The sequence below is a fragment of the Talpa europaea genome (genome assembly GCF_964194135.1).
Source record: "Talpa europaea genome assembly, chromosome: 8".
NCBI classification, from domain to species: Eukaryota; Metazoa; Chordata; class Mammalia; order Eulipotyphla; family Talpidae; genus Talpa; species Talpa europaea.
Window position 1 is genome coordinate 71,033,575 of NC_140075.1, and position 12,866 is coordinate 71,046,440.

The following is a 12,866-nucleotide window of genomic DNA, read 5'->3' on the forward strand; positions in this document are numbered from 1 at the left end:
TTTTGTCCACATGCGGCTCAACTGATGACTCACCACTTATTTGTGGATTGATAAGGGAAAAAACCAGATTAAAGAGGGAATGGGAAGTAAGAAGAGAGTCAATTCAGGCTTATCTTCACAGGAAGACTGGCTAAAAGAGAGGATGGTACAAGGATTTGTTTGGTTTGGTTTTCAGATGGGGAAGGTGTGAGAAGGCTTATAGGCTAAACATAAGGATATGAGTTGGCACCAGAGCCAAAGCCTAACATGGCAGCTAGCACATCTTTTCCTAGAAGGGAAGGATGGAAATATGGGAGTCAGATAGACATAAGCACAGAAGAGTAAGTTAAGAAACTCGCTACTTTACCACCTTGTTTTGGTGAAAAAGTAAGACCTGTTGAGAGTGAGCAAGATGTTGAGTGGAGGAAATGGAAAAGAAAAGGGAGGGGCAATGGGAGAAGCTCCCTGAAACTGTTAAGGGATTGTCAGGTAGAAAACTGTGATTTTACCAGCAGTCCCCAAGGAATCATATATAGTGAAGATGATAAAATGGGCGGCTCCAGGGTGAAGTCTTGCTGGCTGAGTATAGGGGAAAACTAGGAAGCAAGAGGTTGGTGGAGAGAGAATTGAAAGAATGGCTGTGAAAATTGGATCAGAGAAAAGAAGTAAATGCAGAAAAGAGACAATGGAGTAACTGAAAACTGTGAGTTTGGAAACTGGAGTAGATGAGTGGGAGAATTTCTATCCTAGAGGAGGATAACCAGGGCTATGCTTCTGAAGTTTAAGATTATAGACAGGCACAGGTTGTGACCATGGTGAACCATGGCGAGGTTGTGTCTAGGATGATGGTAGAACCAAGGATTGAAAGGAAAAGTCTGCAGACCAGATGTCAAAGTCTTCAATGAGCATGGAGAAAAGCTTGGGAGATAAGTGGAAAGGATAGTGCTTTTGGTTGAGACTGTAATGAGGAGCAAGGTCAACCAATTCCAGCTGCCTCCCACCACCAGTTCCACTGTGAGAGGAGACAGGTAATGCCACAGAGGAAGAGAGAGGAGATAGAGTGTTCAAGAAGCTAATTGTAGAGATTTTGTCTACACAGGGAAAGAATGGCATAAGATAGGGTTGGCAGCAGGGGCTCAGTGCAAGGTTGTATCTAGAATACCAGAGCACAAGGGAAAGTGAGACATTGGTACTGCCAATGTTAATATTCAGAACCCTATTTAAATGAGGTTGGGATGCCAGGGAATTCTGAGTACATATAGATCAGCACACTACACAAGCCATAAAGCCTTGCATTTCCCACTGTTGACTTTTTCTGTGGAACGAAAGGGTTTGTCCATTCCCTTGTCTTGCAGGTGAGGGATCCAAGGAGAGAAGATAGAAGTGCACTTGGCTATTATTACCATGAATGCATTCTGTCTGCCCATTTCTCCTACAGTTTTGCTTTCAAATAAAACCCTAGTATCTATGGCTTTGCTAGTTGATTGCCTTTTCAGGTCGACAGTATCTTAAAGACAGAGTGCTTGGACCAGACTGGCTTACAAGAGCATCAGTATAGTCACCAGCAGACCACCAGTAGTGTCCAGGAGGAAAGAGCAACCCCTGATTGCAGTCCAGTCAGCAAGTCAGGATGTTTGCTCTTTCTCAGACTGTCTTTCTAGTACCTGTTAAAAAGAACTAATTTTGTGCCTCAGCAAAGTTCACCCCTCGGGCATACAGGTGATGGAAGCAACCATCGATGCAGACTACCTGACCTCAGGCCCACGGCCAGAGAGGGGGTGGAGGAAGACAGTCAATCAGGGCTTCCAGCTTCTGAAAAGTAAGAGTCCTGAGCAAAAGCTAATGGCACATTTAGGTCTGAGTTGAGTGTTAGAAAACAAAGTTCAGTGCAGCATCTTTAAAAGAAATGCACACATACATGTACAACCACATAGCTGCGTATATAAATTAGTGCCTGGCTCACTATACTAAAAACAATTCAACCGGAATTTATTAAAGATCCAGTTACTATGTATTTTTAGATTTGTATGAAACTTCATAGTTCTTAATTGAGTATAACAAATGAACATTTGTATTGGAAATTTTTGCATTGCCTCTCAGACTCAAGAGTTATCTGTGAAGGGCCTCCCTGGTGGCGCAGGCGGTTGAGTGCTGGGCTGTGAAGCTGCCCACAGCCTCTGCAGTGCCGGTTTGATTCCTGGCTGTTGGCGAGGGTCCCACATGGCGTGCAGACCTCTCCTGTCGTGCCCGCTGCTCCCTTCAGCAGTGTATTTCATCAGTCTAGTCTGTTCTGTTCCCCGCTCTGGCTCTGGTGAATTCTCTCATCCTCCTGCGCTTCTGACTGTACCCAGTGCTTGTATAAATAAATAAATAAATAAATCCTTAAAAAAAAAAGTCTTCAAAAAAAAAAGTTATCTGTGAAGTAACCTCCATTTAGACTTTGACTGTCACCCTTTGTCATAGCTCCCGAAGAATCTCCTCTCCCCTCTTTCTTTCCTGCACCCTCCAAATATTCTCAACCAATCTTTCTTACCCTGCTTTTCCCTTCAAATCTCTTTTGGAATAAAAGTATAAAACATTATCAAGTTATCTTAACACCCACCAAAGCACCTACAGTTGTGATGATACCCACAGGCACTATTTCCTCTTTTCCAGTACCTTTACACCTAGTCTCAACCACCCCTTCCAAATATACAGTCTTAGTGCTGCCTTTACCCTTTGCTAACAAGTAATTTACTCAAAATCAACAGATTTAATAGAATTTAATTCCTTCTTTTACTCAACCTTCTGCATGCATCATTTAATACTGCTGAACATTTCCAACTAAAATTTTTCCATAGTCTTGGTTTCTACCACACTGCTCCATCCAACCTTTTCGTTGAGTGCTCACTACTTCTTTGATAACCCCTAGTTTCTTCCCCATCCCCTAAAGACTGGCTGACCTCTGCCTCCCCTCTGCAACCTCAGTGGTCTCATCCCTCCCTTCAGGACTCAGATGTCACTTTGGGTCTTTATTATACCTGTAGGTAGACTATATCTAAATATGATTAAAATAATAATAAAAGTTATCATTAACATATTATAATTGTCTAGCCCTTCCCTGGTCTCACATTTCAAAGGGTTCTCATAGCCATTAACTCATTTCCTCAGAAAAAAAACAAGTGCATTCCTATTTAATAATTATGGACACTGGAGTCCAGAGACATATTCAAGTCCAAACTAATCTTGAACCACAAAATCACTTTTCTTTCCACTTGCCTCATCTCTGTTAATGACAATACCAGTTTTAATTCCCTTGACACCTCCCTACTCCTTAATCTGTACCTAGTGATAGCAAGTCATTTTTCTAAGTATCTCCTTTTGCCCTGTTAGGATCTGATCTGCCATGCCCACACACACATAGCTTCACTCTTATCAAGATAATGAACTGGTGATTGTCTCGCAAATTGCCTTACCTGCTACCACTGGCTATTTCTGCTGATTAATCATGTTGAGTTCCAAGAAAAGTTCCATTCTAAAAATACTTTCAGCCTATGAGAAAATAGCGATGGGTTTCAAGAAACTATACCATGTTGTTTGTCTCCTGAAAGTTTTCATTTGAATCATCTTCAGCTAAAAATGATCCAATAGTTCATCAATCTATTCATTTACCACCCACTACTGTGTGCCCACAACAGGCCAGTGCTGAGCACAGAAAAGACCAGTGTGACATAACCTCCGCCCTTAGAGTGTACACTTTAATAGGAAACATGTGCATATGTCCCATGAAAATAAAGATATAATTAAGTTTAAAACTGTAGTGAGTGCCTCCCTTTGTTGGGGGCTGTGGGAGTGGTAGGGTAGGTCATCCAGAACTACCGTTTAAGGAGCCCAGCAAGGCAGCACACAGAATGATCACACATGGGCAACAAAACATGGGATTCAGGGGCCTCCCTGGTGGTGCAAGGGGTTAAGCACAGCACCAGGAAGCTATCCGCAGTCACTGCAGCACAAGTTCAATCCCCACCTGGCCCCACATGGCATAGCAGACCTCTCCTGACTTGCCCACTGCTCCCCTCAGCAGTGTATTTCAGTCTGTCTACCTGCTCTGTTCCCCACTCTGTCTCTGGTGAATCCTCTCACCCACCCACACACACCTTTGGCCTATACCCCAGTTCTTGTATGCAGAAATAAATAAATCTTTAAAAAATAATAATAATTATTATCTGGTTTAGCAAGCAAATTTTTTTTCCCTAGATTTATTTATTTATACAAGCACTGGGTACAGTCAGAAGCACGGGAGGGTGAGAGAATTCACCAGAGCCAGAGCTGGGAGCAGAGCAGAGCAGAGCAGGCAGACGTATGAAGTACACTGCTGAGGGGAACAGCGGGCGGCAGGAGAGGTCTGCACGCCATGTGGGACCCTCGCGCGGTGGCCAGGGATCGAACTGGAGCTGCAGAGGCTGCAGGCAGCTTCGCAGCCCAGCGCTCAACCACTGCGCCACCGGGGAGGCCCAGCAAGCAAATTTTTTTCCTTCATAATATTTGCAGGGTCTATGACAAAAAATTAATATGCATAATATAAAAATAATTCTCACAAGTTAACAATAAATAAGATAAACCAGTGACATAAATTCTCGACAGAATCTTGAGTGAACCTACTTTAAAAAGAAAGATAACTATATTTTTTAAATTAGCAAAAGAAAAGAACAAGTGTTTTAGAGAAGAAATAGAACCTATAACATGAAAAAGATGCTTGATTTTAATAGTAGTTAAATTCAAATTATAGCAATGACTAGATGCCATTTTCAACCGATCAGTTAGGCAAAGATTAAAAAAAAGTTTGCAGGCCGCTGTTATTAGATGTGGGGATGGAAAAAGAACTTTAATCACTGTTAATGAGGGTATGAATTGTTATAACCTTCAAAAGAGGGTGTTTGACAACCTACATGAGAACCAGAAAATTCACTTACAGGAATTTTCCCTAAGGAAACAAATCCATGCCAATGGGCAATATCCCTAAGCATTGTTTATGGGACTCAGGATGTGGCTGCCAGGCGCCTTAAAATACTGAACAAGACCTGTAATAGTTTCCCTTACAACTGAATGACTCCACTTCCCTGGCCACCTCATTCCTTTCCTTTCCAGTCCCTAAGGTAGGTTAACCACTGATTCTCACCTGGACGAACCAAATATGCAATGTACAACTTACATGCTTTGGGGTTGGAAAGAGGGTGGGGAAAATCAAGCTGTAACTTTCTTTTTTTAAAGATTTATTAATTTATTTATGTATAGAAGAGCTGGGGTACAGGCCAGAGATGTGGGGTGGAGGGCGAGAGGATTCACCAGAGACAGAGTGGGGAACAGAACAGGCAGACTGACCGAAACACACTGCTGAGAGGAGCAGCGGGCAAGACAGGAGAGGTCTGCCTCACCATGTGGGTTGCTCCCTGGCCGGGAATCAAACTCGTGCTCCAGAGGCTGCAGATTGCTTCATAATGCAGTGCTTACCCCCTTGCGCCACCAGGGAGGCCCTGTAACTTTCTATCTTGATGAAAAATGTTCAATTGTATATTCTCACAGAATACATGGAATTATGGACTACATTTCACCATATATGTATGTGGTTTCACACATTAGATAGCTGTATTACAATTTGGTATTTTTCAACTCCCTCTAGAAATGGTCAGGGGATGTATCTATTTCTATAGGCACCTCCTATGGTGCTCATCCGAGGTTGTACAGATAGCATTAGCCTTGTACCTCAATCTTCCCATCATATCCCAGACCCAATTCTTCCTCACTACTGCCAAAGTGAACCTTCCAAGAATCTTTTCATGATATTTCATCTCAGTATGATGGGCAAGATTCTTCACGCTTCTCTGCCTCTCCCCTATGCATACCAAACTATTATAATTCTCAAAGGAACATGCTCTTTTCACTCCCCTACACCTACACAAAACAACTACTATTCCCTCTGCCAGGAACTACCCTAGTCCCCACTTCTGGTCCTTCTGCTCGCTTTTAAGTTCCACTATGTCCTCCATGCTGCTTTTGCCATCTCCTTCAGAACCCTAAGCAGCCCTTCCTCCCCCAACAAGGACACAGTATGCAGCACAGTCCTCTAGAGCACCTACTATCTGCACTGTCACTGTCACTGTGCACTGCCACTGTCATGCCCACTACTCATTCAGCTCCTAGAAGACAAAGCATAGTTTATGTTCTGAACAACGCCTGGGGCAAAACAGATTTTCAACAAATGCTTGTTGAAGAAATAAATTAAAAAAATTAAGAACTCTTAGAATACCTTAGAATATTTTAGCAAAAATAGCATCAGAAAAATAAACACACAGGGGCCTCCCTGGTGGTACAGGGGTTAAAGTCTCAGGGTTATCAAGCTATCGCCAGCCACTATGGCATGAGTTCAATCCCCAGCCAGGGAGCTAACCAAGATGTCACAGGAGACCTCTCCTGTCTCGCCTGCTGCTCCCCTCAGCAGTGTATCTCAGTAGATATATTTGTTCTGTTCCCCAATCTGTCTCTGGTGAATCCTCTCACCCCCGCCCCCCGCACATCTCTAGCCTACCCTCCAGGTTTTGTATGCATAAATAAATAAAAATAAAAATAAACAAACACACAACTTCCTAAAATAACTTATTAAGAATAAAAGTATTCTCGGGCCTCCCCGGTGGCGCAGCGGTTGAGCCCTGGTTTGCGAACCTGCCCGCAGCCTCCGCGGTGCCGGTTCGATCCCCGGCTGCTCCCCGGCCACTGGAGGAGGATCCCACATGGCGCGCAGACCTCTCCTGCCGCCCGCTGCTCCCCTCAGCAGTGTGATTCGGTCCTTCTGCCTGCTCTGCTCCCCGCTCTGGCTCTGGTGAATTCTCTCACCCTCCCGCGCTTCTGACTGTACCCAGTGCATGTATAAACAAAAAACAAACAAACAAATAAATAAATAAACATGCCTCTATAAAAAATTAAAATTAAAAAAAAAAAGAATAAAAGTATTCTCATATACACATTTTTTAAATGTGTCATATTATACTTACATTGAATGTTGTAGAGAAGTCGTGTTTTCAAAACACAAATGTTTCGGTGATATCATCTGTCAACTTAAAAAATATTTAAAATGTGTCATACTTAAGCACCTAATAGTCATGACTAATTAAGCCAGAAATTAACACCTCCCTCTTCCTGTTCTAGTCTGGGATAAAGATATAAATCAGAGGGCATGAAAATCTGATGACAGCTAGGAGTTGCTGTTTTAAAAAAGAAGAAAGTGTTATTGAACTCAAGGGATCTGTCACTTGGATGTGTCAGTCGATAGACCAGACAGAAGTTTTGTCAGAGGGGGCCTCTCTGGTGGTGCAAGGGTTTAAGACACAACCTATGAAGCTAGCCACAGCCACTGCAGCATGAGTTCGATCCCCAGCCAGGGAGCAACCCACATGGCGCAGCAGACCTCTCCTGACTCACCCGCTGCTCCCCTCAGCAGTGTATTTCCATCGATCTGCCTGTTCTGTTCCCTCCTCCGTCTCTGGTGAATCCTCTCACCCCCCACACCTCTGGCCTGTACTCCAGTTCTTATATGCATAAATAAATACATCTTTTTAAAAAAAAAAAAGTTTTGTCAAAGAAAGAGGAGTTTATTAGCTGTATAAGTAATGGAGACAAGGGATTAAGTCCTTAAAGACTGCCTCTGGGGAAAAGACTTGAAGGGGTATTTAACAGAAAGGAAAGCAAAAGGGAGACAATGGAGTTTAAACTAGGTGTTGGAGGTACTGGGCAATGCTGGCCATGTGAGCATGCTCAGAGGTAGTTCATGCTTCCACACTTATCACATGCTCATAAAATGGCAGCTCAACTGAGACAAAAATTTTAGTGCATTGAGGCTGGTGTGAATTTTAGGTCATGAAAGGAAGTACTTCATACCTTGGGTTCTTCATACTCTGACAAGCTACTCGAACAAGAGAGGAGTGATTAGGATTTGGTTATCTAGACAGGCTGAAATATATGGTTTAGTTAGATATTGCTTTTGAGTAAATCAAGTGTCCTTACTGCCATGCTGAGAGCAGTAAGTGGCCTTAACCCTATGTTCTTATTATTCTGAGGTCCAAAGTTTGGCCACAAAAATGTCTGATTTACTGATGTCATTCCAATACCTGATATACATCAAACCAACAAACTAGAAGATGCATACCTTCCCCTCTCTGGCTGCTTGTTAATTTCTCCTTCATCCTTCAGGTTAGCCCAGCTAAGAACTTCTTTAATGAACTTGCTTAGTGTGCAAGGCAGGTGCTATACCAGGTAAGATTCCTCAGGTCCTGAAGAGCACCCAGTCTGGTGTGAGAGACATCTCCTAAGTATAATTGCTCTGACGGTCATTTGGGGACCACAGGAGCCCAATGGAAGGAACTCCATTCAAGTAGGAGCACAGCCCACTCCCCAAGGCAGCTCATTTATGTCGCTTTATTTCATCAGCAGACTTCCCTGGACTTTTATACATATGACTTCCACAAAACGTTTTTTTCCAAACGTGTTGATTCATCCAAAAAACCCTTTATGAAAAGAATTTAGCTGCCTTTGTCCAACATTATATCCTGGTACTTCCCATTCCAAGCAAGAGAACCTTGACATTTTCTGAGCATGATTTGTTCATTCTCAACTCAGCGCCTCTGTAAACACTATACTCTACAAAACTTCTTTCTCAGGAATTCAATTTATTCTCCTCTGTAAGTCAGTGATTTTCATCCAAGGATGATTTTTGCATCCCATCCCACCCCAGGAATATCTGACAATATATGGAGACATTGATAAAACTGGAGGTTGCTATTAGCATCTAGTGGTTAGAAGCCAGAGATACTGCAAAATAGCTTACAATACACAGGGCAGCCCCACATACAAAGAATTATCCACTCCAAAAAGATCAATAGTACCCAGATTAAAAAACTGATTTAAATTAACCTGTTTAGATTAGGAAATAATACCAAATTAACTATATCTGATTTTGATCATGACTTTGCCTTGCATTACCTCAGAATGTTCACAGTACTCCCTCTATATTAATCTGGATGTGAGACTAAGAGTCAGAGTCTCAGTATCAACTATGTTCTTAAAGTCACATGATGCAAATATTTTCTAATTTTAGATTCCTTTTAGGTCTCAGTGTCACAATATCCTACTAGTTTAAGGTGTCAGTGAAAAAGGGTTTAGAACTAGCATCTTAAGGACTTAAACAAAAGATGCATCTGGAAACATGCGATTAGATCTTGTGTCTGTGAGGGTATAGGAATACATGAATAAAATAATAGAATCTAAACCCCAGATTCAACCATTTTTCTAATTACTTAATTTTTAGAAAATTAATAAACAGCATAATATCTTACAGTAATTGGGCCTCGCTGTGTGGTGCAGGGGTTAAGTCTCAGAGCTATCAAGTAATCACCAGCTACTACAGCATGAGTTCAATCCCAGCCAGGGAGCTACCCACATGGCACAGCAGACCTCTCCTGTCTCACCCACTGCTCCCCTCATCAGTGTTGCTCAGTTCTGTCCTGTCCTGCTCCCTACTCTGTCTCTAGCAAATGCCTCTGTCACACACACACCCCCCATATCTCTGGTCTACACCCCATTTCTTCTATGCCAAAAAAAAAAAAAAAAAAGGTAAGGAAGAGAAGGAACTGAAAGGAAGAAGACCTTTCAGTTACTCTGTGAGTCTGAACTAAGACTTGTGATTGATTTGCCCAAAATGCACAGGTACACAAAGCAAATGTTGCAACAGTAAAATATGTTAGTGTCAACTAGAAAACAAAGTTGAGAAAAATCTCCCAGAAAGAACCAAATGGCAATATGATGGGCAATTTTTAGCCTGGCTGGAATGAAGACAAACAGAAAAACAAAATTTAGGTTCCTTAAGAAAACCTCAAGAATGAGAATAAATTTAAAACGTTATAAATTAAATAAAGAAAACATTCTACAACTGAAGGTCCAGATTAAACGGGTCATCTGAGTGATCCATTCCATGGATTTAAAAAACCCTAGAGACACATCAGTGAGAAATTTCGGAACATCAGGGAAAAAAGAGAAGAAGTCTGTCTTTAGGTTAGGTATCCTAGAAACACACCTTGAACCCTGGATTTCAGTACAAATAGTTTATTTGGGAGATGAACCCAAAGAAATTTTAGCTAGCAAATGGTAACCGAGATAGGGAAAGATAAGAAATGTTACTGTGGACAGTGGGGTTTAAGGAACCTTTGAGAAACAGTATAGAAAACATTTTAGAGTTTTCCACCCAAGGGACAATCTTTCATCATTGGTTGTGGGTTACTGTCAAGGCATTATTAATACTGCCTGGTGCTTCATGCAACGTGCAGGAGCCATGCAGTCTCCTCAGACCAGGGTAAGTACTAGAGGGAAGCTTCAGCCATTAAGTAGCCTTTGGCATAAAGGGAATGGTGATTATGGGAGGGGGTCCAGATAGACACTAACAGCAGCTGCTTCTGTCATATACAAAGAAAAACTATCAAATGGCATATTTCCGATAACAACCCTGGACATTAGTACAGTGAAGCAAATAAAGCCTTTAAAATTCTTAGTGAGGGCCTCCCTGGTGGCGCAGGTGATTCAGCGCTGCACTGTAAAGCTGTCCGCAGCCTCTGAAGCACCAGTTCGATCCCGGCTGGCAGGCGAGGGTCCCACATGGCGCGGCAGACCTCTCTTGTCATGCCCACTGCTCCCCTCAGCAGTGTACTTCGTCAGTCTGCTTGTTCTGTTCCCTGCTCTGTCTCTGGTGAATCCTCTCACCCGCCCACGCATCTGGCTGGTACCCCAGTTCTTGTATAAATAAATCTTTAAATAAAGAAAAGTTCTTAGTGACAATTACTTCTCATATAACTGGTCAAACTATCAAGTAAATTTAATGAAAAAATAAAGTGATTTTTACATACTAGGTGCCATATACCCTTTCGCAGCTAATGGAGTGTATGATGAGATATTAAGAGATGGGATATTAGCCAAAAATGTGACACAGAATCAAGGAAGATCCACCAATGGAGGGGAGTAAAGAGAATGGTTAAGTGTTTAGTAGACCTACAAAGGGGAGAGAGTTCAAGATGGAGGGCTCTCAGAAGGTGGTTTCTAGGAAAACATGGAAGGTGGGGGCAGATTATCTGATAAGTTAGTCCACATTAAAGAGTCAGTGAGGGGCCTCCCTGGTGGCATAGGGGTGAGTCTCAGTGCTATCACTGCCACAGCCTGAGTTTGATCCCCAGCCAGAGAGCTAACCCACATATGGCACAGCTAACCCACAGACACCTCTCCTGTCTCGCCCTCTGTTCCCTCAGCAGTGTATTTTAGTCGCTCTACCTGTTTTGCTCCTCACTCGGTCTCTGGTGAATCCTCTCACTTGCCGCACCTCTGGCCTACACCCCGGTTCTTCTATAATAAAATAAATCTTTAAAAAATAATATTCATTGAAAAGCAAAAAAAAAAAAAAAAAAAAAAAGATGCATTGAGAAGCAGAAGATATGTGAAGATTTGCTTAGAATATTCAAGAAAATAAAAGTGAAAGCAACTTTTAACTCCAGGAAAAATAAAATTTAGAAGACAGGAACTGTAATCATCTCATATAGCTTAGTTCAATCACAATAATGTAATCATTTAATACTGATTTTAAAAGGAAAGTCTGTGCTATATTCATATTGAGAGTAGGCAGGGTATAAAAGAGCTCTAGGTCTTTGTTGACCATATAAAAAGTAGAAAGTAAACAATATTATTTAAAGTTGATGAATCAAAAGCCCTAGTATAAGTGTATTATTTACATAGAGGAAATGAATACCAGAAAAGAAATAACTAAATTGAAGTAGATTCCTCCTAGCAGCAATTGGCAAGGAGAGGAAAATACTGGTTTTGTTGCATTCTAATATGATTTTATTTCAAAACAGTTTATATATTAACTTGATAAAAAATAAAGGCTTAAAAACTGTAAGATAGCTGTTCCTTTTCTCCTCAAACTTTTTCTTTCTCTAAACAAACAAAAAAAAAACCCTGCAAGATAGTTGCAGTGATAAAAGGCTATGATACCGGGGCCTTCCTGGTGGCACAGGGGTTAAAGTCTCAGCACTAGCAAGCTATCACCAGCCACTGAAGCACGAGTTCAATCCCCGGCCAGGGAGCTAACCCACATGGCACAGCAGACTTCTGTCTCACCCTCTACTCCCCTCAGCAGTGTATTTCAGTAGATCCTCCTGTTCTGTTCCCCACTCTGTCATTGGTGAGTCCTCTCACACATACACACACACCCCAACACCTTTGGCCTCCACCCAGTTCTTGTATGCATAAATATATAAAAATACATCTTCATATGATACTGTTTCTTTTATACTCTGAGTTGAAAAATCTGTAACTGTTATTTTATCTGATTGCATCTGATTTACAAATGTTCTGGGGACATCATCATCACACTTTCCCATGGCAGCTTGTGCTGGGAGGTAGCGTTGGTGCCACACCTACATAGCTAAAGGAGAGGCCTTGTTTTTGAAGGCTGCGCCAAAGTTGCCTCAATAAACTCACAACATGACTTAAGACATAGCATGATGATTAAAGTTAGCTGACTTAGACACATATGTAAATGACATGCCCCGCCATTCTTCACTGGTTAAGTAACAACAGGAATCAAAGCACTTTTACTGCCTTTGGGATTCTAGGGACTCACAAGTCTGGTGACAAGTAGCATTTGCAACCTCCACTTTGGATATGTTGAAAGAGTGGCAGATTAGTAAAAACTTGAGGGTGAACAACCCTGATGACTCATCTGTGAGTTCACTCAACGTTGTGTTACAGAAACTGGCAGTACAAAGGGAATCTTTGAAAGGTGCGGCTCTCAAGTTCACAGCCCAGATACAGAACAG